Raw genomic sequence first — 23979 nt, forward strand, 5'->3', positions numbered from 1 at the left:
AGCTGACCCTTTTTTATAGGACTGAGGGAGCCCTAGTGGCACAGTGGTTAAGTGACACACCTGTTAACTAAAAGATCTAAAAGATCGGCAGTTCAAATCCACCAAGTGCTCCTTGGAAACCCTATAAGGTGGTTCTACTCTGTCCTTTAAAAAAACCAAACCTGTTGCTATAGTGACCCTAGAGGACAGAGTAGAACTGCCCATGAGGTTTCCAAGGAGCAGCCGGTGGACTTGAACTGCTGATCTTTTGATTAGCAGTTGAGTTCTTCACCACTGCACCACCAGACCCTCTGGTTAGCAGTTGAGTTCTTAACCACTATACCACCAGACTCTCCTAAGCTGTAGGAAAGGTCTTTCCCTATTCTGTCAGTCAGGAGAGAATGGGGGGAGTCATGGAGACCAGCCCACCACCTCCCCAACATGCTTGGTCTCATAGTACTAGCCTCTCAGCTTGAACAGATCACACCTAGCAATTTAAAACTAGCTCCACGTTGTTTCTTAGAGGGAAAAGACCCAATTAGGCATCATTAAGAGATTAATTTTAAAAAGTATGGCATTTCCATACAATGGAACACAATGAAACAATTTAGAATGAGGCAGATCTATGGGCACGTATACGTGGAAGGATAGCCTTTACGCATTTAAATAGAAGCAAAACGATGTAAACCATTAAATTGTATGCATAACACAAACCTTTTTTGAAAAAAAAATAGCAATGATATATTTTATTGGAAACTCTGGTGGGGTAGTGGGTAAGAGCTCAGCTGCTAACCAAAAGGTCAGTAGTTCAAATCCACCAGGATATAAAACATAAAGTTGGAAGAATATGCATCAAATTGCAGTCAATGGTGGATTATCTAGAGAGTAAGGAAGGTAGATGATGAAGAACTTTCATCTCCTATGGTCTGTATTTCCACCATATTTTATTTTAGTAAAACTGTCTTACATTTGTAATTAAAAAAAAAAAATTAAGTATCCCTGCAAAGACCAAGAGTAAAATATTTAGTCTCCCACCTCACGTCAAGGAGAAAATGTAAAATTGCCTAAAGCATAAAGAAGCCAGACACTTCTCACTGGATAAGCTATTTTATACTCCTAGAATCTAAGAGAATTACAGTACATATGGGCCCTACCTGTGGACTTCTGCCTTTCCCAAAACTAGACTTTGGGATGGCAGGAGCTGGACTTCCTAGCAAAGAGCCCTCTTGTTCATTAATATTGTTGGGCAAGAAGGAAATCCCCCAGTGACACGGACCAAGCAAACAAAGTGCATTCACACCCAGGGAGCTGTAAGGAAATGAGATTCTCTCTTATCACCATCAACAGGGAGAATCATCTTTCACCAACTCACTGAATGAGCCCCTTTGTTTCTCCTAAAGGATCATCATATATTCTTTCCCTGTTTCTACAGATTGCCCAGGTGTCCCAGAATTCAGCACTCAGAGGCACAGGAGGAGTTGTCCCAATAAAAACTTGCCCACACTTTCGGGAGAAACAGAACCTGAGAGAGGCAGGTCCCTGAGAAAAGGGAGGAGCACAGGCAGGTGCAAAAGTATGAATGCAAAGAATGTTCACTCTACAACAATGCTTAAATATATGGCACATGTATTCTTTTTCATATATATCCCACAATAATAAACCTGTGGCCATCAAGTTCATTCTGACTCCTAGTGACCCTACAGGACACAGTAGAACTGCCCCATAGGGTTTCCAAGGCTGTAATCTTCAGGGAAGCAGATCCAGCATCTTTCTCTCACAGATCACCTGCTGGATTTGAACCTGCAGACCTTTCGGTTAGCAGCTGGGAGCTTAACCATTGCACACCAGGGTTCCTATACCCCACAACAGAACACTAAAAAAGAAAAGAATGGAGCCTACCTCAGTATCTTGTAGAACAAATGCAATAAGTCAGTTAGATGGCTGACAAATACATACTAATGCATCATCTGTGACAGGCACTACTTTAGACACTTGAGAATAAGCACTGAACAGAAGTCCATGCCCTGGATGAGGGAAGAGTCGATTTACAGCCTCAGACAGATGTAGAACACCACTGTACCACCTCCCATGGTACTTTGTATGTGGTAGGGGCTCAAAACATATTCACTATGTTAGAGTGATGAGCTGATTGGCTATCCTGCCACTTGATGCTTCCGAGTCTTCCACCATTCACCAAAGCTTTCTCCATCCTTAGCTGCCTTATCACTCAGACTTCCTTTCCAAGGGCTCCTGACCTCTCAGCTTAAAAATCATGTTCTCCACCACACAAAACTTCCCTTGACCTACATCAAACTATCCTTTTTCCATCAAACTCTCAGAAAAACACTCTGCATTCACTGCCTTCTCTCCTCACCACAGCTTCATTCTAGTTCCTGATAATCAAGGTCGATCCTCCATTAGAACTGCTTTCTTGAGGATCACTTGAGCCTCTTACAAAGCTAATGGCCTCTTCTTGTCCCCTTCCGATGTGATTCCTCTTCTGCTTTAGATGCTATTAACCATCCTTTTCTTGAAATTGGATTTCCATGGCTTGGGAGTCTCCTGGTTCTTCCTCCTCAGTATGTTACATCATAATCACATTCCCTAGATCCTCTCCCTCCATCCATCCTTTAAATGTAGGCATTACCCAAAGCTAAGACCTTTGTTTTCTTTCTTCATTGATCCTCTCTCCTTTCTGTGCTGACTGAGGACTGTCTAATCAATACCTCTAGCTTCGATCCCTCCTCCACTCCAGACCATTACAGCAGCTCCATAGAAGCATGCTGCTAATATTTCCCCATTTAACACTGTCAACACTAAACTCTTTATTTGGGCCTCCTCCCCACCCCAGAGATGCTCCTTCTTTTAAGACCTAAATTCCAGGAAGTTACTTGCAACACCAACCCCCCAAATACCTGGGCTAGAAAACTCTTCAGTCATATTCAACAGTCCTCTCCCCTTCACTTGAGAACCACCAGACACTATTCACCTACACGTTTTTTTAAGGATCTGCAAAAATGTTTTAAGACTTGAAAAAAATTGACTGGCTCCAAAGTACAAAATTAAGACTATAAAACCTAAATTAAGAATAATTCCAAAATCAAATGCTTTTGGCAGTAGAGACATTATATTAAATATGAAATACTGGTAAATATTAATACATTTGATCCTATATGTGGTGGAGCCTACAAAGATTTATAATGGTCCTGTCTTACACAGAAAGTCCAGATACTTTGATTTCTCAAACTCTCTTGGATTCATTTCCCCCATTTTATTCTCACTGTCCTGCTTTAGACCCTCTATATTTCAGCAGGATGTCCTAAAACACAGCTCATAGCACATCGCTCCCCTGTTCAAAACTTTTGGTGGTTCTCCCAGAACCTGCACAATAAACTACAAGCTCTTTACATGGCATTCAAGGCCTGCTGTAGTCTAGCCCCAGCCTACCTTTTGGGCCCTACCTTTACTATATCTTTCCACTCATCCTCTTCTCCAGCCACATCAAACTCATCATCTCCTACCTGCCCCCATTCAAATGCCCCCTGCCCCGCTAGGCCAATGGAAACCTTGCACTTGCTCCAAAGGCCAGTTCAAATGGCAGCCCCTCAGTGAAGGCTGCCTTCCCTGGATCCCCAGCCTAAGCCAATCTTGCCTTCCTGGGGACCCTGGAGCATTGTGTGTTTGGCACAATGTCATTTGCATCATCACTCCGCCTCTTTGCAGCTGGTCTCACGTGTGTTTCTTCCTCCTGTGAGACCATCAGCCTCTCCAGGGCAGAGAGCTGTTTCAGTCAACCACTTCTGTGTTTCCCACACAGCCTAGCACGTGACAGACAGCAATGCGCAGGAGCAGCCACTTTTGTCCCTGCCTCCCTGATCATTTCTGTCTCTGCTCCAGTGTCCACTTGGTCCTCCATTTCATTGCTGTGTGGGTGGTAGACTCTTAAATCAAAACCTTATTGCCGTCGAGTTGATTCCAACTCATAGTGACCCTATGGGACAGGGTAGAGCCACTCCATAGGGTTTCTAAGGAGTGGCTGGTGGATTCAAACTGCTAACCTTTTGGTTAAGAGCTGTAGCTTTAACCACTGCAACCCAGGTGGACTCTTAATCTAGGTCTAAACCAGCAAAAGTTGAAAGCTGTGAAGAACACTTTGCTTTGAACTCATCATAACCATTTTTCCTAGTGTCCTAGATGTGAGATGGTGAGAAAAAAGCATAGGTTTTAAGATCAAGCAAGATCGGGGTTCAAATCTGAAGTCTGGCACTTAATTTTGTAACCTTGAGCGAACTTGGCTTAAGCAGCCTCAACCTCCTCATCAGTAAAATGGGAACGGTAATATCTAAATCAATAGATTGTTGTGAGAATTAAATGAGTTAAGGCATTTAAAGCCCCAGCATGGCACATGGCATATGACAAGGGCCCATAAGTAAGTGGCAGCAGCAAACAGAAGCACAGTCCCAGATTTCTCAAACCATCTGGGCTATGGGACCTTGTCAGAAGTCACTCCCCTTCCTAGATGCTCGCGTAAAATAGAGATTCTTACATTGCTGTCGTGAATTTAGGACTCAAATTCCACAGTACTGCTTATAATTCTGAAAGCCATTGTGGAGGAATAGGAGCACAAGATACTATGCAGCTGTTAAAAATGAAAGAATTCAATCTCTATGTCCCGATATACAAAGATGTCAAAGGTGTTTTGTCATTAAGTGAAAAGGGCAAGTTGTACTACAGTACTAAAAAATAAACAACTACAACGCACACACACATACATATATACATACACAAGGAGTCCCCGGGTGGTGCAAATGGCTAGCATGCTAGGTTAGAGGTTTGAGTCCACCCAGAGGTATCTTGGAAGAAAGTCCTGGCAATCTATTCCTGAAAAATCAGCCACTGAAAATCCTGTGGAGCACAGTTCTACTCTAACACACACGGGGTCACCATGAGTCAGAACTGACTTGACAACTACTGGGTTTCACATACACAAACATTTATGTCTATATCTCTATGTATATATTTTTATGTATGCCTAGAAAATACCTAGAGGGATATCCAAGAAGCTGTTAACAGTGGTTATCACCAGTTAATGGGTCTAAGAGTACCGTTCATAATCTTCTATATTATTTACTTTTACCATGTATATATATTCATTTTATAATTTTTAAAAGCTGGTTTTTGAAAAGCTGTACAAGGCTTCTGAGATAAAAATAATAAATAAAAAACGTTGTATTCTACAAGAAGGAGAAGGAGGGGGATAAAAAGGGAGGGAGAGATGAAGGACTAAACCATGGGTCAGGAAATCCGGGTTCCACTTGTAGTCTTGCAACTGACTAGCTTTGCAAGTATGGGCAAAGAGCCTCCCCTCTGAGGATCTTCCTTACTGGTAAAATAAGGGAACTGAACCAGACACTCTTCGGGGAAGATTTCAATAGGCTCCTAGATGATGTCTTTGAGTACACTTCATCCTGTAATATCTCTCTTTGAGGAGTTCCGATGCTTTAAGCATCAGATTTTTAAAAAGAGAAAAAAACATACACTATTTCATTTTGGCCCTCCTCATACTTCAATGAGAAAGCATTCCCACCATTTTACAGACCAGGAAACCAAGTAAAAACTGTAAAGATCACTTGCCAACCAAATGCGCTGCTCACTAGACTCTGCTGTTTTGCAAAGAATTACGACTGCCAAGAGTTTTATAGCTCCCAATTATCGCGGACCTCTTCTGTAAAAGACACACAAGGCTTATGCAAAACAAACAGAAGGCATTCTTTGCTGGGTGCGAAGTGAAGTGCCTGCCTTTCTCTGGGTCAGAGCATAAACAAAGCTCACTTCCAGCACATTTGAGAGGCAGGAATTGAATGAACCCTTGGGATCCACTCTGCGTCCCTCCCCCACCTGGGCTGAAAGGTTCACCTTGAAGATGCGTATCACTGCAGTCATTTTCTGAGCGTTTTCTGGGTCAGAAGCAGTGACAGCAGCTAAGCTGAGGCTGCGGACTGAGTTGCTACATTGAGGGCACAGTACTGAGTTACCGGCTCTACTACACACCGAGCTCAGCCTGCGACCTCAGTGACAAGAGCCGAGCCGGACCAGTCAATGGAGTGTTTTTCCAATCCTGGGCAAAGTGGCTTCACAGCTTTGAAATGCAAACACCCTGGCTTGTCCTCACAGGTACGGGTGTCTGTCTTGCAGAGGATACTGACTGTCACTCCTGAGCAGTTCACCCTGAATTTACCATCGCACCTTCAGCTCTATGCCTGTAAACACCTCCAATCTCCTCATAATTTCACACTGGGAGGGACTGTCCTGTTGCAGATTTTAAGTCGAACGTTTGGGCATAAAGATTTCCCAACAGTTGCAGGAGGCACATACAGCAGGCATGTATCCACCCCATGAAGAAAGGCAGAACCCCATCCAGGGACCCCATAAGCAGTAGCCTAGATTTTAAATGAGGAGAACATAGCACAGCTAAAACACTAAAAATGAACCATGCCTGAAAACAAAAAGAGTTGTTTGCTCAAAACCATGGAGACAATAAAATATATTTAGAAAACATTCTGCATCCCACTTTGGAGGTGGCATCTGGGGTCTTAAACGCTAGCAAGCAGCCATCTAAGATGCATCAATTGGTCTCAACCCACCTGGAGCAAAGGAGAATGAAGGACACCAAGGACACAAGGTAATTATGAGCCCGAGAGAGTAAGGGCCACATGAACCAGAAACTACATCAGTCTGAGACCAGAAGAGCTAGATGGTGCCTGGCTACAACCGATGACTGCCCTGACAGGGAACACAAGAGAGAACCCCTGAGGGAGCAGGACACCAGTGGGATACAGACCTTAAATTCTCAAAAAAAGACCAGACTTAATGGCCTGACTGAGACGAGAAGGGCCCTGGAGGTCATGGTCCCCAGACCTTCTGTTAGCCCAAGACAGGAACCATTCCCAAAGCCAACTCTTCAGACAGGGACTAGACTGGACTATAAGATAGAAAATGATACTGGTGAGGAGGGAGATTCTTGGATCAAGTAGACAGATGAGACTATGTGGGCAGCTCCTGTCTGGAGTGGAGATGAGAAGGCAGAGGAGGACAGAAGCTGGCTGAATGGTCACGAAAATAGACAGTGGAGAGACGGAGTGTGCTGTCTCATTAGGGGGAGAGCAACTAGGAATATATAGCAAGGTGTATATAAATTTTTGTATGAGAGACTGACTTTATTTGTAAACTTTCACTTAAAGCACAATAAAAATTTTGAAAAGCATGGAGACAGACCACTAACAGTAGTCAGCCCACTGACGACCTCTGCTATGTGCCTAGTAATGCTTGAGACAGGATGAGGGTCACTAGGGTCCATCCATGGCATTCTAGACTTCTGTCGTTGTTGTTAGCTGCCTTGGAGTCGGCCCCAACTCATGGCAACACGAACGCAAGAGAACAGTCCCATGCCAACCCATGATCAGCTGCAGATCAGAGCACTGTGATCCATAGGGTTCTCATTAGCTGATGCTTGGAAGTAGGTTGCCAGCCCTTTCTTCCTAGTCTTAGCCTAGAAGCTCTGCTATAACTTGTTTAGCATCATAACAAACACACAAGTCTCCACTGATAGACAAATGGTGGCTATGCAAGAGGTGCATTGGCCAGGAATCAAACCCAGGTCTCCTGCATGGAAAGCGAGAATTCTACCATTAAACCATCAACACCTCATTCTAGAGCTTCTAGGAGCTGCTATTAGTTGACCCCACTGTCACTGTCATGTCTGGATCAAGTTTGCTGACTGCTGTCCACTTATCACTGGCCTTGCTATGCCTGCTAGGACTCACTGACGGCTTCACTTGTCCTGGTGAGCCTTCATTTGCCTCTCCACTGTAGGTCCCCCTCACCAGGCCTAACTTTGTCCTCTGCCCTTCTTTATCCTGGGCACAGTTTTCCAAGGTCTTTTAAGGTCCTTTTGTTCATCAGATCATCTCAGATCCCCTCTGCATACATATAAAGGCCTAGTATCTCCACTCAGCACCTCTGGCAGCTAAACACCAGCTCCTATCAAGCACAGAATGAAGCAAAAGTCGAGAGCAGTTAGATTGCAGTGGGAGTGTGTCCATGATAGAGAATTTTGTTGGAAGAAACAAAACACATGCAAAGGCCTGAGCAAGCAGTAATCTGGTGAGTCCAGCCCCTGGAGAAACTTACTTTTTGTCTGGGTAAGGCAGAAATGAGGGCAGAACAAATAAACCAATAAATTCCATAATATTTTTATGAGGTAGCTTCTACTTTGACATGCCTTAAGGACAAACGAATAACAAAAAAAGGTTAAATATACCCAGAAAATCAAGACTTCTACACAGGAATTTTAAAATCTTTTTTCTGAAATACTTTTCTTAACTCTTTACCATTATAAAACAAATCTTGTGTGTATCAGTTGAAACACCCACTCAAAGAGCCTTTCATAGCTGCATTCTGAGGGTCAGCCTCAAACATTCACTGAAAAATGAGGTGGGAGTGAATGTATTCTGGCTGAATAACTAAAATTTTCTAGCAACAGACATATTCTGAAGATGTAAGTTAAATCCAATTGTTACTGTTCCCTCTGTCTTAGTTATCTAGTCCTGCTGTAATACAAATACCACAAGCAGATGTCTTTAACGAACACAAGCTCATTCTCTCACAGCTTAGAAGGTCAGAAGTCTGAACTCAGGGTTTCAGCGCCAAGGGAAGGCTTACTCTCTCTGTCAGCTGTGGGGGAAGGTCTTTGTCATCAATCTTCCCCTGGTCTAGGAGCTTCTCGGCATAGGGACCCCAGGTCCAAAGGACAACTACGGTCCTGGCTCTTCTTGCTTGGTGGTAATGAGGTTCCCTTTCTCTCTGCTCACTTCTTTCTTTTATATCCCAAGAGAGACTGATTCAAGATACTATCTAATTTTGTAGATTGACTCCTGCCTCATTAACATAACTGCCTCTAATCCAAAATATAGGAAAATCACATCAGATGGCAAAATGGCAGACAATCACACCATACTGGTAATCATGGCCTGGCCAAGTTGACACACATTTTGGAGGGACACAATTCAATCCATATCACCCTCCAAGAAATGGAAAGCAGTTGGGAAACACAGACATAGGAAGGTAGCCTCGATACAGGTCTAAAGAATACCTCTTCACACGCATCCCACTTCTTCTACAGTGAGTGTCTTCCATTAACCCATTTTCATAATCTTTGATAGGTCAAAAAATTTTGGATTATTTGCAGTGCTGAATATTCTTGGGAGCTTTCTCAATCACCCAATTCAAGCACCAAGATCTGAGTTGGGAACTAATGTCCTTGTGGGCACCAAACACCATCCCTTCTTTAAGGAGCTTATAATCTAGAGGAGAGTCAGACCTGCATGGGACCAAACAGACTACAATGTGAAAAGCAACAGCTTAGGAATTCAGAGAAAAGAGTGAGTGCCTTCTTGGGTTAGGAGAAAGAGGTTTCGGGAAAGCTTCAAAGAGAGGTTATGTTTGAGTGAGGCCTACACATATATCAAGGGATATATGTGTAAGAGTTCACAGTTGAGGAAACGGAGAAAGACATTCCAGGCAGGGAAAAGAGTAGAAGCAAAGTCACAGAAGCATGACAACGCACCTCAAGTTTAGAAAGCCATGAGCATCCAATGTGGAGCAAAGGGAGAGGGCATGAGGCTGGGAAGGAAAGTCAGAACAGATTGTGAAGGTCCCTGCCTGCCTATTTAAATTTTATTTTTTGGCAATGGGGAACCACTGAGGGTTTTAAAGCAGTGGAATGATTCAGTCAGACTTAAATAATTCTGAGCTCAGGGAGTAGGATGGATTAGAAAGGTGGAGACTGAAGGTCGGAAGGCCAATTATCCAAACAAAAGATAAGAATAGTGACCCGTGGAAACTGAAAGAAGAGAACTAATTTGAAAATTATAAAGGAAAAATGAGCAGGAGTTAGGAGCCAGCTGGATGTAGAAGTGTGAAAAGAAGTAAAAGTGAAAAAGTTGCCGAGGTTCTTACTTGGAGGATGGTGACAACAGTAGCCTAGCTAAGAAAAAATGGCAGAAGAGTGGGTTTGGGGTAAAGGAGAGAGGTCCCATTGAGACGTGGTGCGTTTCAGACGCCTTGGGACAACCACATGAAGACAGCCAGTGGACTGACATAAAGCAGATCTGAAACTGAATAGAGAGAGATTGGGGCTAGAAATAAAGATTTAGATGCATTGGCAACCCCAACAATTAAAAGCAGGTAGAGAGGGAAGAAAAGGAGTCCTGGTGGAGCAGTGGTTAAGCACTTGGCGGCTAACCAAAAGGTCGGCAGTTTAAACCCACCAGCCACTTTGCCAGAGAAAGATATGGCTGTCTGTTTCCGTAAAGATTTACAGCCTTGGAAATTTTACAGGGCAGTTCTATTGTGTCATATAGAGTCGCTATGAGCTGGAATCGACTTGACAGCAGCAGGAAAGAGACGAAGGGACAAAAAAAAAGTGGTAAGAAGCACTAGAAAGCAAGCTCGGAGAAAAAAAAAAGCAGAGCCCAGGTCACAGAAGCCAAGGAAGGGTGTAGCTCAAAGTGGGAGTGGTTAACAGTGTCAAATATTTTAGAGAGGTCAGGAAGAGCCAGGCGTGAGGAGGCTATTGGATTTGACAACAACTCAGACCTCTTTTAAAGCAGTTTTAATACCGTGGTACAGAGACAGCGGGTATGCTGTCTGGTCGTAATTACCATCGTCATCCTCAGATGTCAAAGAACTACATCGGAAGTAGCATTCAGAACACTATTTCATTTTTTAAAAGCTAATAAGGGGATTCAGTTATTGGATTAAATCGCTGTGAATATAAAACAACACATAAAGGTATACAACTAATTATCTCTAATTTCAGACCATTGTAGATACAGATCTAAAACAAAACAAAAAAAACTCTTAAAATTAAGAGGCATGGAATGTTGACCTTCACCCAAATATGGGCAGGCACAGTGGTTCGTGGCACTCTGTAATAATTTAAAAAATTTTTTCTTTTTTTATTATTTCAGGTACCAAAAAAAAAAAAAAAAACCAAACCCAACACTGTCGGGTCCATTCAACTCATAGTGACCCTCAAGGACAATGTAGAACCCTTAGGGTTTCCAAGGAGCAGCTGGTGGATTCAAACTGCTGACCTTTCGGCTAGCAGCTGAGCTCTTAATCACTACGCCACCAGGGCTCCATAATACATGTAGGTAGGTTCAAGTCCAGCTTTGACCTTCCAGGAAAAAAAACAAAACAAACTTACTGGTGCTGAGTCAATTCCGACTCATGGCAACCCTACAGGACAGAGCAGAACTGCCCCATAGGGTTTCCAAGGCTGTAAATCTTTATGGAAGCAAACTCCCACATCTTTCCCCTGCAGAGTGGCTGGTAGATTTAACTGCTGATCTTTCAGTCAGCAGCCAAGTGCTTTAACCACTGCAACACCAGGACCTTACTAGGTGTACAATCATGGGTACAATCACTCACCTGTCAGTTTGTTGTACTGTGGTGGCTTGCATGTTGTTATGATACTGGAAGCTATGCCACCAGTATTTCAAATACCAACAGGGTAACTCATGGTGGACAGGTATCAGCAGAGCTTCCAAACTAAGACAGACTAGGAAGAAAGGCCTGGCACTCTACTTCCAAAAATTAGCCAGTGAAAACCCTGTGGATCACAACAAAATTGCGTCCAATATAGTGCTGGAAGGTGAGCCCCCTAGGTTGGAAGGCACTCGAAATACACAATGGCCGCAACAACAGACTCAAGCATACCTACGATCATGAAGATGGTTCAGGACCTAGCAACACTTCATTCTGTTGTACATGGGGTCACTCTGAGTCACAGCTGACTCAACAGCAACTAACTTACAACAATAATTTTGAGTAAATTAACTTCTCTGAGCCCAATTATTTTATCTGTAAAATTAGGATAATAATAATATGGGTATATTAAATAACAAATAGACATTAAATCTCTCAGCATAGTACTTGACACTGAAGTTCTCAATAAATGTTAACTTATTATTATAATAGTGCTTCACTTCCAAGTTAAAATATATATAAACTCCTGGATGGTGCCCGGCTATAATTACTGAACATTTTGATCAAATATTGTATAGAAGAATTCTGATTAAAAGGGGGAAAACACAGAACAGAATTTCAAATTCTCATGGGCTCCAGACTTTCTAGAGCCATGAAGGTTGAATCCCCGAAACTACTGCCCTGAGATAATCTTTAAACCACAAATCAAAAATATCTCTTGAAGTCTTCTTAAAACCAAACACAATAGTTTAAGCTTAATAGTAAAACTGTCTGCCTTGAGCATCGTGCTCTTTTAAGAACTATCTATATGGAATCACACTGACAACAGCAACTAGAAAGATTAGAAAGGAACCTTAGGGGGCAGTGAGTTTATGTTAATGGGAGAGGAACAACTCAGAGAAGAAGGGTGAGAATGGTTGCACAACTCGAAGAATGTAATCAGTGTTGCTGAATTGTACGTAAAGAAACTGTTGAACTGGTATATATTTTGCTTTATATACTCTCAACAACAAAACAAAATAAATAAAAATTAAATATATATATATATTTAAAAACCCATTGCTCTTGAGTCAATTCCAACTCATAGCAACCCTATAGGACAGAGCAGAATTGCCCCATAGGGTTTCCAAGAAGCAGCTGGTGGATCTGAACTGCCGACCTTTTTGGTTAGCAGCCAAGCTCTTAACCACTGTGCCACCAGGGCTCCCATACAGATACCTATACACAAAAGAATGAGAAAGGTATAGGAGGGAATAAACAATCAATACAACCCCAGGACCTGGTCGGGGAGAGGGACTGCCAGTCCAGGCTTTGAAAATGAGGCAACACTTAGAAATTATAGGGAAATATGCCAGGAAAATTTTAGGGATAATAATAAATATTAAGGCACCGTGTCTCACACACACACACACACACACACACACACCACACCACATCACACACATGCCCTGAATAAAAAAATGAGAGAAAGAAGTTCTTTGCCCCGGGGCAAACAGCAAGAGAAAAGAAGCTGGAAGCAACCAAGATTCTTGTTATCCAACTCAAGGAGATTTTTTGGCTGAAATACACCATCACGTAATGTTTACACCTTTCCCTACCTGAGTCTGGGCCATATACTCTACAAAGCAAATTAAACATCTCTTGTCTGTCCTCTAAAAGTCTACAGTCTAAAACCAGGCAGACTAATATGCAGACAAGTTAAAGAACTTGGATGACAAACTATCCCCTAAAGACAGTGTTCTCAAATAACAAGTTCAGTTTGGCCCCAAAGGTTAGGATTTTAATAAATGTTTGCCTTTCCCTTTGGAGACATTAAATACCAGGGAAAATATTTAAATCACATGGTTGCCATGCCCATGAAATAATCATTCTTCGATATTTAGGGGCAAATGAAAACACTCATTTCTGACATCTAGAGGCAATGCCATTTGAAGAGGAGATGGAAGCACGAGACCAGGCACTTCAGAAAGCTCCTTATCCAAAGGAGCCGTGCCCAGTTAACATTCCCTGGGAATGGACACCTTTGTATCCTGCTAAGAAGAAGGCTTTGCTGGAAGCTATCTCCTGACATTTTTTAATAAATATAATCACCATGCATCAGCCACCTCCCCATTAGGGGATGATTATCAAAGTGCACATTCCAAAAACTACTAATTAAACTTCTATGTGCTAGAGTATTAAAAAAAGAAAAAAACTTGTTGCCGTCCAGTCAATTCTGACTCATAGCAACCCTACAGGACAGAGTGGTACTGCCGAATAGGGTTTCCAAGGAGCAGCTGGTAGATTCGAACTGCCAACCTTTTGATTAGCAGCCAAGCACTTAACCACTGTGCCACCAGGGCTCTGCTAAAGCATTAGGCAGGGCTTTATGTAGGACTCAAGACTGCAATTCCTAAATGAGTTCTTGCCCTTAAGAGTGTGCTGTCTAGTTGAGCAAGTAATATATGGACACAAGAAAAGTTAAACAATAATAAAAGAAGTCTGAGACTGTATTCAAATAAGTAGTATATGTAACTAGCCCTTTAACAAATTTTGAGAAGGGAGAGATTACTGTGGACTGGAGTATTCCAGGAAGATTTCACAGCTCTGAACCTGGGTTCTGATGGAAATCACTCCAAATCTGGGAGCAATATTCAGGACTCGATAAGTAGAAGTAGACATACCTGGTTGAAGCAGAGGGCTTGCAATGGCAAGTACTGAGAGCTAAGGGTAGAAAAAGAGTCTGGAGTCAGATGACAATGGCTCTTAAAAATCATCCTAATGAGTTTGGATTTCCACCCCTACCCTGGAGGGAAACCTTTGGAAGTTTGAGAAGAGGCATTATATGATGAACACACTGTTTCCACATAGGATGCTTTGGAGAGACAGACCCTTAATTGACAGAAAGCGAGACTCAGGGCCATTTAAGTATATACCTGAGGGCTGTTAAATCACAAAAAATGAAGCCAAGCTAGGTTAAAGCTATGACTTTAAAATATGTCAGTCCATATGTTTATATATGCATAGAATATTTTTTGAAAGACACAGAGGAAACTTCACGGTGGTAATTTCTTAGGAACAGGACTGGGGGGGAAGGGAAGGAAGACTTACTTTTCATTGCATATCTTTGTATAATATAGATATTCTTATAAACCACATGTATTCACTCATTTTCTAGTTGAAAAAAAATTTAAACTATAACACCCAGACCCCAACCCAGGGCTGTCGAGTCGATTATAACACCCAGAAAGTGTCAAAAAATGTTTGGGTTCTAACCAGCAAATTCAAAATATTTCTAGTTATAAGGTGAAATATATTCCGATCTTGTTTCTGCTATATCTTAATCTCTACTACATAGTGGGTAGCTGTGAGACTTAGATAAAAGTAATAGTACAAAGTACACAGAACTGACTGCACACACCTAAGGCTTCAAAACAGATGTCACGAATCACCTATAATAAAACACCTCCTTTTTGGTGTACTTAAATGAAAAGTCTGTTTGAGTCTACTCCAAATCAACTCCTCAGTGAAAACAGAAATAAAAATAATAACCCATAACACATTTGACCAAATATGTTCCCATATCAGTAAACGGCTTTTTCATTCTTCCAATTGCTCAGGCCAAAAACAACTGAGTCATCCCTGACTTACTCTTTTCCTGTCATTTATATCCAAATCCATCAACTCTACCTTCAAAATATATTTAGAGTCCAACTGTGTCTCACATCCTCCTCCACCGTTTTGATCTACCACTTCTTTCCTGGACGATTACAGCAGCTTGCATTAGATTCCCTGACCCCAGTCTTGCTGCCCACAATCAGTTCTCCACAGAGCAGCCAGAAAGATTCTCTTAAAACACAAATTTGAACGAGCTTCTAGTGATTTTCTTCCTATCACACTTGGGATAAAATCCAAGTTTCTTACATGGCTGACAAGCCAGGCATGCCCCAGACCCCACTCCTCTCCAGCGTCACCTCCTGCACTCTTGTTGCTCCCTCCTCTCCAGTCACACTGGCCCCCTTGCCATTCCCTGGACACAGCAGGGGCTCCCAGCAGGGCTTTCACACTGCCTGAACTCTCTTTCCCCAAACATCTAACTTCATGTGGTCTCTGCACAAATGAAATGTTATCAGAGAGCCCTTTTCCGGCCATCCTACCTCAAATAGTAGTGCCCCACCCGAATCCCTACCCACCTGCCTACCCCTACTCTTTCCGTTTATACTGCTTTATTTTTCTTCAGAAAAATCAAACCAAAACCAAATCCATTGCCGTCAAGTCAATGCCAACTCAAAGTGACCCTATAGGACAGAGCAGAACTGCTCTATGGGGTTTCCAAGGCTGTAGATCTTTACAGGAGCAGACTGCCACATTTTTCTCCAGCAGAGAGGCTAAGGGGTTCAAACTGCTGACCTTTTGGATAACAGCGGAGCACTTTAACCACTGCGCCAACAGGGTTCCTTAAGTTTGGGGTTAAAAAGAAAGTCAAAATATCAACTGATGGGCACATAAATCACTCATTTGTCTAGGACATGAAGCTGGAGTCCATGTACATTCTCAACGTTAATTCACGCAGTGTGACACCAGATGTGGACACTCTGGAGGGGTCACTCTTGAATTTTCATGATTACCCCTTCCCATCTCTCCAGAACAAGTGAACTTAGGTTGAAAGCTCTGTTGAAGAAAGAAAATCACTCTTTCAACCAGAAAGCCCAGAATATTCAATTACTCCTCGATAGCGGAGGAGCTGGGTAAAGTCCCAGCCTTGGAACTAGTAGACTGGGTCAGAACCAGTTTTCACCATTAGCTCCTGGAAAGACCTTGGACAAATCATTTTACATTTCTAATGCTCTTTCCTCAGCTATAATACAGGAATAATGAAATCTTCCCTGTTTCTTCATGTGGTCACTTTAAGATAAAATGAGATGATACACACATACATACAGGTATATATATATATATACATATATATATATATATATATGCAAAGGCATTCTGAAAACAGTGCACACCATACCAACAGAATGACCATCATCCTTTATTATCTGCTCTCTAATTCACATTACCTTATCTTTATTGCCATCGGTGAGCTTTGTCTAAACACAGATCTGATCAGGTCCCTCCCTTGCTTAAAAACCTTTATTGAGTTCAACTTGAACCTCCAATCACTTGAATTTCTTCACAGACTTAACCCAAACCTCTTTCCAATCTCATTTCCAACTCACTCCTGGGCAGTGTCCTGAACTCTAGCCACATGGAGCTATTCACCAGTCCCTAATCTAATCACACTCTATTACACACCTGTACCAGGACGCATGCCCGGACTGTCTCCTCTGGTCCCACCATTGCCTCTTTTTCCATTAGAGGAATCATAGGCACCCTCACAGGCCTTCTGGGATTCCCTGGTCTGAATCAGGTGCTCCCTCCCATGGCCCTTCTCTCAGAGCACGTTGTACAAACCTCTGTAACATGTATCCATTGAGTTGTGGCTGGCTTGCAAGTCCATTTCTCTCACCAGATCAGAGGGGCTCCGTGTGATCCCTTTTTGTGTCCTCAGCATATAACAGTGTCAGACATGCATTAGAGGTGCCTGATATTTGCTCTCTTTGAGTATTTCTTAAATGACTCTCTCAGGCCTTTCTAGCTCTAAATGTCCATGACTTAGGACTCAGAATCAGCTATTATGAAAGGCCTTTTCTTACTTTTGCACCTGAAGAGATATGTTGGAAGGTGAAGCTGACTGACCATTCTTCCTACCAGTCTTCTGGAGACAGGCAGGAACTGAGCAGAGAGACAGGACAAAGCTATGAACATCTTTTCAGCCCTCATATGCTATGTCTTTAAAGTATGCTTTGTTTTAGTTGAAGTGCTATGAATTCCTAAATTCAACACACACATATGTAAGTCTGGCACACATGGGAATGATTTTCAACTTATTCATTTTCTGAATTATCCAAGATCCTGTTCCTTTTCACAATGGTAGAAAATCCTGAATTGACCATCATTCAAAGCAATTATTATTCTTTAGCTGTCAAGGTGCCCTGTCATTCTTTTCATAAATATCCTGGATGATCTGAGCCCAGTTCAACGCAAAGTCTATTTTTTCTAGCCCTGTGCCTTTTCACTTACTAAATTTACGGCGTTCAAATGAAAGGAAAAAAAGGAAGTCCTGCTTTTGCTCCCACTGCTAACATGATATATGTCTGAGTTTTAATTGCCCTTGTAATTATACCCTAGGCCAGGTCCGCACAGGTGTAGTGTGGAAATAAAACATTACGGCAAAGCCTGAGAAGGCCTCGCGGAGGTAGGAAAAGATGGCGACTTCATGATATTTCCTGCAACCAGGAGAAGGAAAGAAAAAAATGCAAGGTGGTCTGGGAATGTCATAAGCCAGCCAGACAATTCACTGAGGAAACATTTTCAGTATATGACCACCTCTAAGACTGTGTGAGCTGGAAGGATAGGAGTCCCCTGGTGGTTTGATATTCAACAAAGGCTGGCTGAAAATGGAAGGAACTTGGATTGCTTGTCTGTGAATTAAGAAATAAGCACAGCAACAAAGGGAAACACGCTATGACATTTTCTAAATATTTACCAAGGGGAGTTGACTATTCAGTGAGTGCAGCCAGATCTGACAGGCAATTCTTCTGACAGCCTCCTACACCCTCCCTCCACCACCATCTCCATCTTTAAAACCAAGCGAACTTCACCTCTTGGGGTTGTCAGAAAAAAGAAGCATCTCTGTGATAAACCCATTAAATCTTATGTGATCAGTCTGGCACAGACCACTGCATTTATTCTTTCTCCTCAGATTTCTTATCTAAAATAGAAAAGTAACCAAAGATCTGCCTGCAAAAAACAACCGAGTCAATAAAAACATCTTTTAAGATAAAATATTCCTTTCTCCAGTAACTTTCAGCTTGTAAATGGGTGGTGTGAAGGGTTTGCACTTGACTATTCCCTAGAGGTTGGCAGTTCAAACCCACCCAGTGGCACCACGATAGAAAGGCCTGGCAATCTGCTCCCATGAAGATTACAGCCAAGAACCATACAGAGTAGCTCTACTCTGGAACGCTTGGGTCACCATGAGGCAGAATCAACTAGCTGGCAATGGGTTTTTAGAAAATACTCGTATGGTTTCACGGCCTGGGTGATGCAAGCAGTTTGCAGTCAGTGGCTAATTTAAAAGTTGGTGGTTCAAACCCACCCAGTAGCTCTGCTGAAGAAAGGCCTGGCTAATTGCTTCCATAAAGATTACAGCCAAGAAAACCTTTTGGAGCAATTCTACTCTGAAACACATGGGGTTGCCGTAGTCAAGGGACAACTCAGTGGCAGCTAGTAACGATAGCAATCCCATTAAATTCATGAAATAATTGTATGGGTCAGAACCCAATATCCTGAACTTCCCTGGCAGTCCTCACTAGAAAAATCAAATTTCTCATCAACCTACACAACACAGTTATTTTCACTTTTGATCCAAGTAAGTCAATTGATAGATGTTGATCTGCAGAACTCAGGCTACAAGGAAACATTATGAACAATGAAGAAATGTATTTTATATCACTTTAAACCCCCTTTTCGGTCTTGGACACAGGGTAAAATTTTGTGTTGGATTTTGAAATTTGAAGCAACAAACTTCAAGAGCAATTTAGTGACTGGGTTTAGATCAGGACAGGCATCTAGCAGTCCCAGTAATTCTCTAAAGTCTTTCCCCACTGCTTCAGAAACGCTACGTAATTATGTGTCTTAAGGTCTGTACTATTTCAAGAAGTAATGTGCATATCTATTGTGTAAAAATGTATACATTTGTGTGTATATCATAGAAAAACATACATTCATCTGTACACCCAATCAGCAACAAAGAGATTATGGCACAGTTTAGAGGTTAATACTCATTAATGTCTTCTCTCCTGCTTATCTCCAACACCTTTAAAAAAAAAAATATTTACTAAGATGAAAGTATTTGACATTAAAATATGTCTTCTCACAATTTCCCCCAAAGGAAAGAAAACCTCAGTGGTTTGATTAGGCAAAACTTCAGGAAACAAACCCAAGATCAGCCTTGAGAGACAGACAGGAAAGAAATAGGCTAGCTGCACATAAATGACCAGGCAAAGTACAGTTAGGTCTTACCTTTAAGCAACTAACTACATAAAAGGAAGCCTGGACTCAGTGACCTCCAAGGTCCCTTCCCACTCCAACAGCCTTTGCCTCATGAATTTTTTATAGTCATCCTCTATCCTATCACACTGTCCCTATGCATCATCAAGCCCTCCTGGTCGCTTCCAGGACTGAAAGGAAAATCTGTTTTAAAAAAAAAAAAAATCCATGCTTTGACTACTGCCAAAACTATAGTTCTGTCCTTGAAACAATAACCTGAACATAAGGGGCAAGACTAAAAACCTCTGAGCAAATAAATGTCCAGTTTCATCTTCGGTCAATATTTTTTAAGCTTCTCTGATATAACCAGAATTATTATCCAGTTTTGGGAGTGCAAGATTATGAAGTCAATAGACAATCCTATAACCAAATTTTTCTAACCCATACTTCAGTAACCCCCACTGAATGTCAAACTTCCATTTACCTAGCTTTTGAGAGGCTGGAACCAAACCACTGAGTTTGAATCCTGGCCCCCACCTCTCATTAGCTGTGTGATGTTAGGTTCAGGGAGATTAAAATAACTTGCCTGTTTCCTCACCTGTAAAATGCAGATAATATGAGCTACTATGCAGAGTTGGAGCCCTGGAGGCCCAATGGTTAAGCGTTTGGCTGCTAACAACAAGGTTAGCAGTTTGAATCTACCAGCTGCTCTTTGGAAACCCTGTGCGGCAGTTCTACTCTGTCCTATAGGGTTGCTAAGAGTTGGAATTGACTGGACCACAATGGGTTGTTTGTTTTTGTTGTGCAGAGTTACTGTGATAATTACATAGCATAATACAAAGAAAATTCTGACCATTCATTCAGTCATTCCCTTATTCATTCAACAAAGATTAACGGAGTGTCCACTACTAGTCAGGCACTAAGCTAGGCATTGGTACATAAAAGATAGAATAAATAAAAGTTATTGTTATTTACCAAAACCAGTCAGTTTCTAGGACTGTGGCCAACTCTCAGTCTTTGACTTCAGTTTAAAACTTTGTTTCACATACACCTACTTGGCCTAAAATAGCGATCTTCAGTTTGTGGAATAAGGTCCCAGGTGGGAATCTTCCTCCTGTCATGCCTTTAAACTAGCAGCCACTCTGCTTAGAGGACACCTTCAGAACACTTGGAAGAAGCAACCACTGGAGCAAAAGGTGGTATCCTAGCTCTCTTCTGGGCAAGCCAGTCAGGAAAACTTGATATGCCTGTGCTACAAGACCCGTCCTGGATGCCTGGGAGTTTTGGGGTGCTTTCAATTCCTCGTGCGTACTCCGAGTCTTTTTAGAACTCGGGATAATAAAACTGGCTCATCCCCTAATCATTGCGACTGAGCCACTGATAGATAATGCTAAGACCAAAAGCTAAGGGTTTATGTCATTCAATTGTGTTTTACTCTAGAATTTGATAGAATCCGGTATAAAATGACCCACCTCTGGGGAGCCACTTGGTTTCAAGGCTGGTGGGTTTTTCTTCAATGTCAGCTTAATATTGTTTTCCTAGCTAGCCAAGGATGGGCATTCAGCACACATTAACAAACATTTTGCATTTGCAAAGAAGAGTTTTCAAAGGCCTTCTGGAACCCAGGGCTTACAGCAAAAGAGTAAAATTAGAATCCTAAATAGGAAATTACCTGTTCTGGGTCATAGGGTGAGTGGTGGTCAAGGAGGAAATTCTAGGATAAAAATTCAGAACCATCCGAAACTAGGGTTGGGATCTTAGTGGACAGTTTAAAAACCAAAAAACCAAACCTGTTGCTGTCAAGTAGATTCTGATTCACAGTGACCCTATGGGACAGAGGAGAACTGTCCCATAGGGTTTCCAAGGAGCAGCTGGTGGATTTGAACTGCCCACCTTTTGGTTAGCAGCCCAATGTTTAACCAATGCACTTTGTAGACTCCTCTCATTCAGGAGCCACCTGAGTCACCTTCCTCAGAAATCAAAGAACAGATCATGACTACCTGAAGGCATGGGTTTGCCTGGCTGCCTGTACCTGAGGTGACAGCCACTATATCCCCCTCCCAACATAAAACCTGATGCATCTAAAATTTAAATTTACAAAAACACTGGCTTCTTTTCAGCGAATTAACTAAAGTGTGTTATTAACTCCTGGGGCCTCTAATTGCTCACTGAGAACAGTGGTTTGGATATTAATAGGCTATAAATCAAGGCCCTACCTGAGGCTCGTGGTCACAGAAACAATACACCCAGCTACCTCCCCACCCTCGGAAGTCTGTGTGAGTTGGTCGAACTTAGGGTTTTAAAGCTTCTGCTATTTCTCCCACTTTTCTGCTATTTCTCAGGGTCAAGTTGCTTGCAGGAGGAGGAACTGTGAAGCGTTTGAGGGTGGAGTGGACAGTAGCAACTTGGAGGAGGAGCATAACTCTTCGGCTTGGGGCACTGCGATCTTTCCTCCCTGCGACTGCACCAGGCCACTCTCCCCGCGTGGTTCCCGACGCCCGGGGGCTGGGCCCCCTCCGCTGCTCTGTCCTCCCCCTGCCTGGGCACTGGGCGGCTCAGAGAGAGCGCAGCCAAGTTCTCCAGAAGAGGATCTCAGCGGCCCCAGGACTGAGAAGCCCGGCAGCGGGAGGCAGAGAAGGCAGCGCGGAGGTCTGGCAGGCTCGAGGAAGAACCCCTTCTGCCCCCAAGCCGAAGTCCTGGAAAAGGCGGCCCAGAACCAGACCCAGACCCCTCCCTCTCCGCTCCCCTGGGCGTCTCTCCAGGATCCAGCTCTCCAAAGCTAGCGCCCAGCTCGCCAGGTGCCTCCGAAACCCGCGCGGCTTCCCGCGCCCCGTCGTGATCGCTGCCGCTTGCCGCAGCCGCCAGGGCCTCCCGAGCCCCGCATCCCCATACGCCCGGCACTCCGGGCTCAGCCCCCACCCGTCCCCAGGGCCCCGCGCGTCACGCGCCCCCTGGGCCCAGCGCCTGCTCTGCGCTCGCGCCGCGCGCCCCAGCCCCGCGCACCCACACCCAGCCCCCTCCGACCGCCAGGCCCTCTCGGGACTCACCTGCCCTGGGGCTGAAGCGGCTGCCACCCCGACCCCGGGGGCGGAGGCGGCGGCGGCGCAGGGGGAGCAGGGCAGCGCGGGGCTCCTGGCACAGCAGCCGCCGGGCGCCTGGTGCTGCCGAGCCGCGGACCCGCCCAGAGATATAAATAACATTATCTGAGGAGGGACATTCCTGCCGGGGGACATCGCTGCTGCCGGGACCAGATAGTCCCGCGGCGGGGGCGGGGAGGCGGGGCTGCAGCCTCCCGCAGCGTGGAGGCCCAGCCCCCGCCTCCCCCACCCACTCCCGCACCTGCCAATCAGCCTCCGCGCGCTCAGGGCACCTGCCCGGCCTCCGCCCGGGTCCCGACGCCCGGCTGCACCTCACCACCCGCCGTCTGGGCCCTGGGAGCTAGAAGCCCGGGCCGCCCGCAGTGCCCTGTCGCCTGACCGCCCCCACCCCAACCCCTCGCCGCCCGGAGCCCCCTGCGGCGGGAAAAGGGTTTTGACTGCAGCTTGGGGCCTAATTCGTGCACCCGAAGCGGCAAGCCTTGCCCCCAAATGAGCCCTCCGGCCTTTTGCTCCCTGCGTCCCCACTGTATACAGTCCGATTTTTTAAATATATTAGAACACACGCTTAGTTCGTAGGGTGGGCGAGGCCGGCGTTCGGGCAGTGCGCCTCCGCCGCAGCGGGTTTCGGAGGGACAGATTTCTCTGGGGGCAAAGGTGTTGGAGAGCTCGCTCCGGGGCTGGTGAGAGCGAACGCGGAGAGCGCGGCGGGGTAGGCGCTGGCCCGGAGGCCCCCGCCCCCAGCCCGCCTATTTGGCGTTGCTGTTTCTGTCTGCAAACCTGGTGTAGTCGGAGCCGACAGGGCAACGCTGGCGGCGCGCAGCCTGCAGTCCCACGACGCTCGCATATTGCAGGGATGGTAATCAACAGGCAAGCTGCCACACCGGCCCACGGGCACCTCCTCGCCGGCCGGGGTCTCCGAGAGACTCGGGGCTTTCTCAGCATAAACTGCAACAGGCCAGAGGAAACACTAGAACCGAGACTGTCAAAGAGGAAAGGCAAGGCATCTCCGAGTCACCTCGGGAGAGACTCACAGAAGGATCATGGGCAACTTGTGAGGCAGTCCATTTTCTTGACTCTTTCGATACAAGGTCATTGCTCAACAAGGCTTGGTGGTACTCCTTGCTGTAGCTTTCATCATTTTTCTCCACCCGTCGCGCCTGGGACGGTTTCTCACTAGTCTTCAGTCCAGATAACCTCAGGTATTATGGCGATGGCTGTGGAGATTAAAAGCGCGTGGCTGCAGAAAGGAGTTTTAACTTGGACTGAGGCTGCTTGG

General features: G+C 44.2%; 1 protein-coding gene across 1 annotated transcript in view; it reads right to left on the bottom strand.

Moving 5' to 3' along the window:
• SPTB (spectrin beta, erythrocytic) overlaps positions 1–22804 on the bottom strand; it is a 136698-nt gene extending 113894 nt beyond the window's left edge. Inside the window, exon 1 of the mRNA XM_049898202.1 lies at positions 22653–22804. The gene's annotated coding sequence lies outside the window, so the exon portion shown is untranslated. The remainder of the gene's footprint in view (positions 1–22652) is intronic.
• Positions 22805–23979: the final 1175 nt, after the last annotated feature.

Source organism: Elephas maximus, chromosome 10 (genome assembly GCF_024166365.1).
Source record: "Elephas maximus indicus isolate mEleMax1 chromosome 10, mEleMax1 primary haplotype, whole genome shotgun sequence".
Classification (NCBI taxonomy): Eukaryota; Metazoa; Chordata; class Mammalia; order Proboscidea; family Elephantidae; genus Elephas; species Elephas maximus.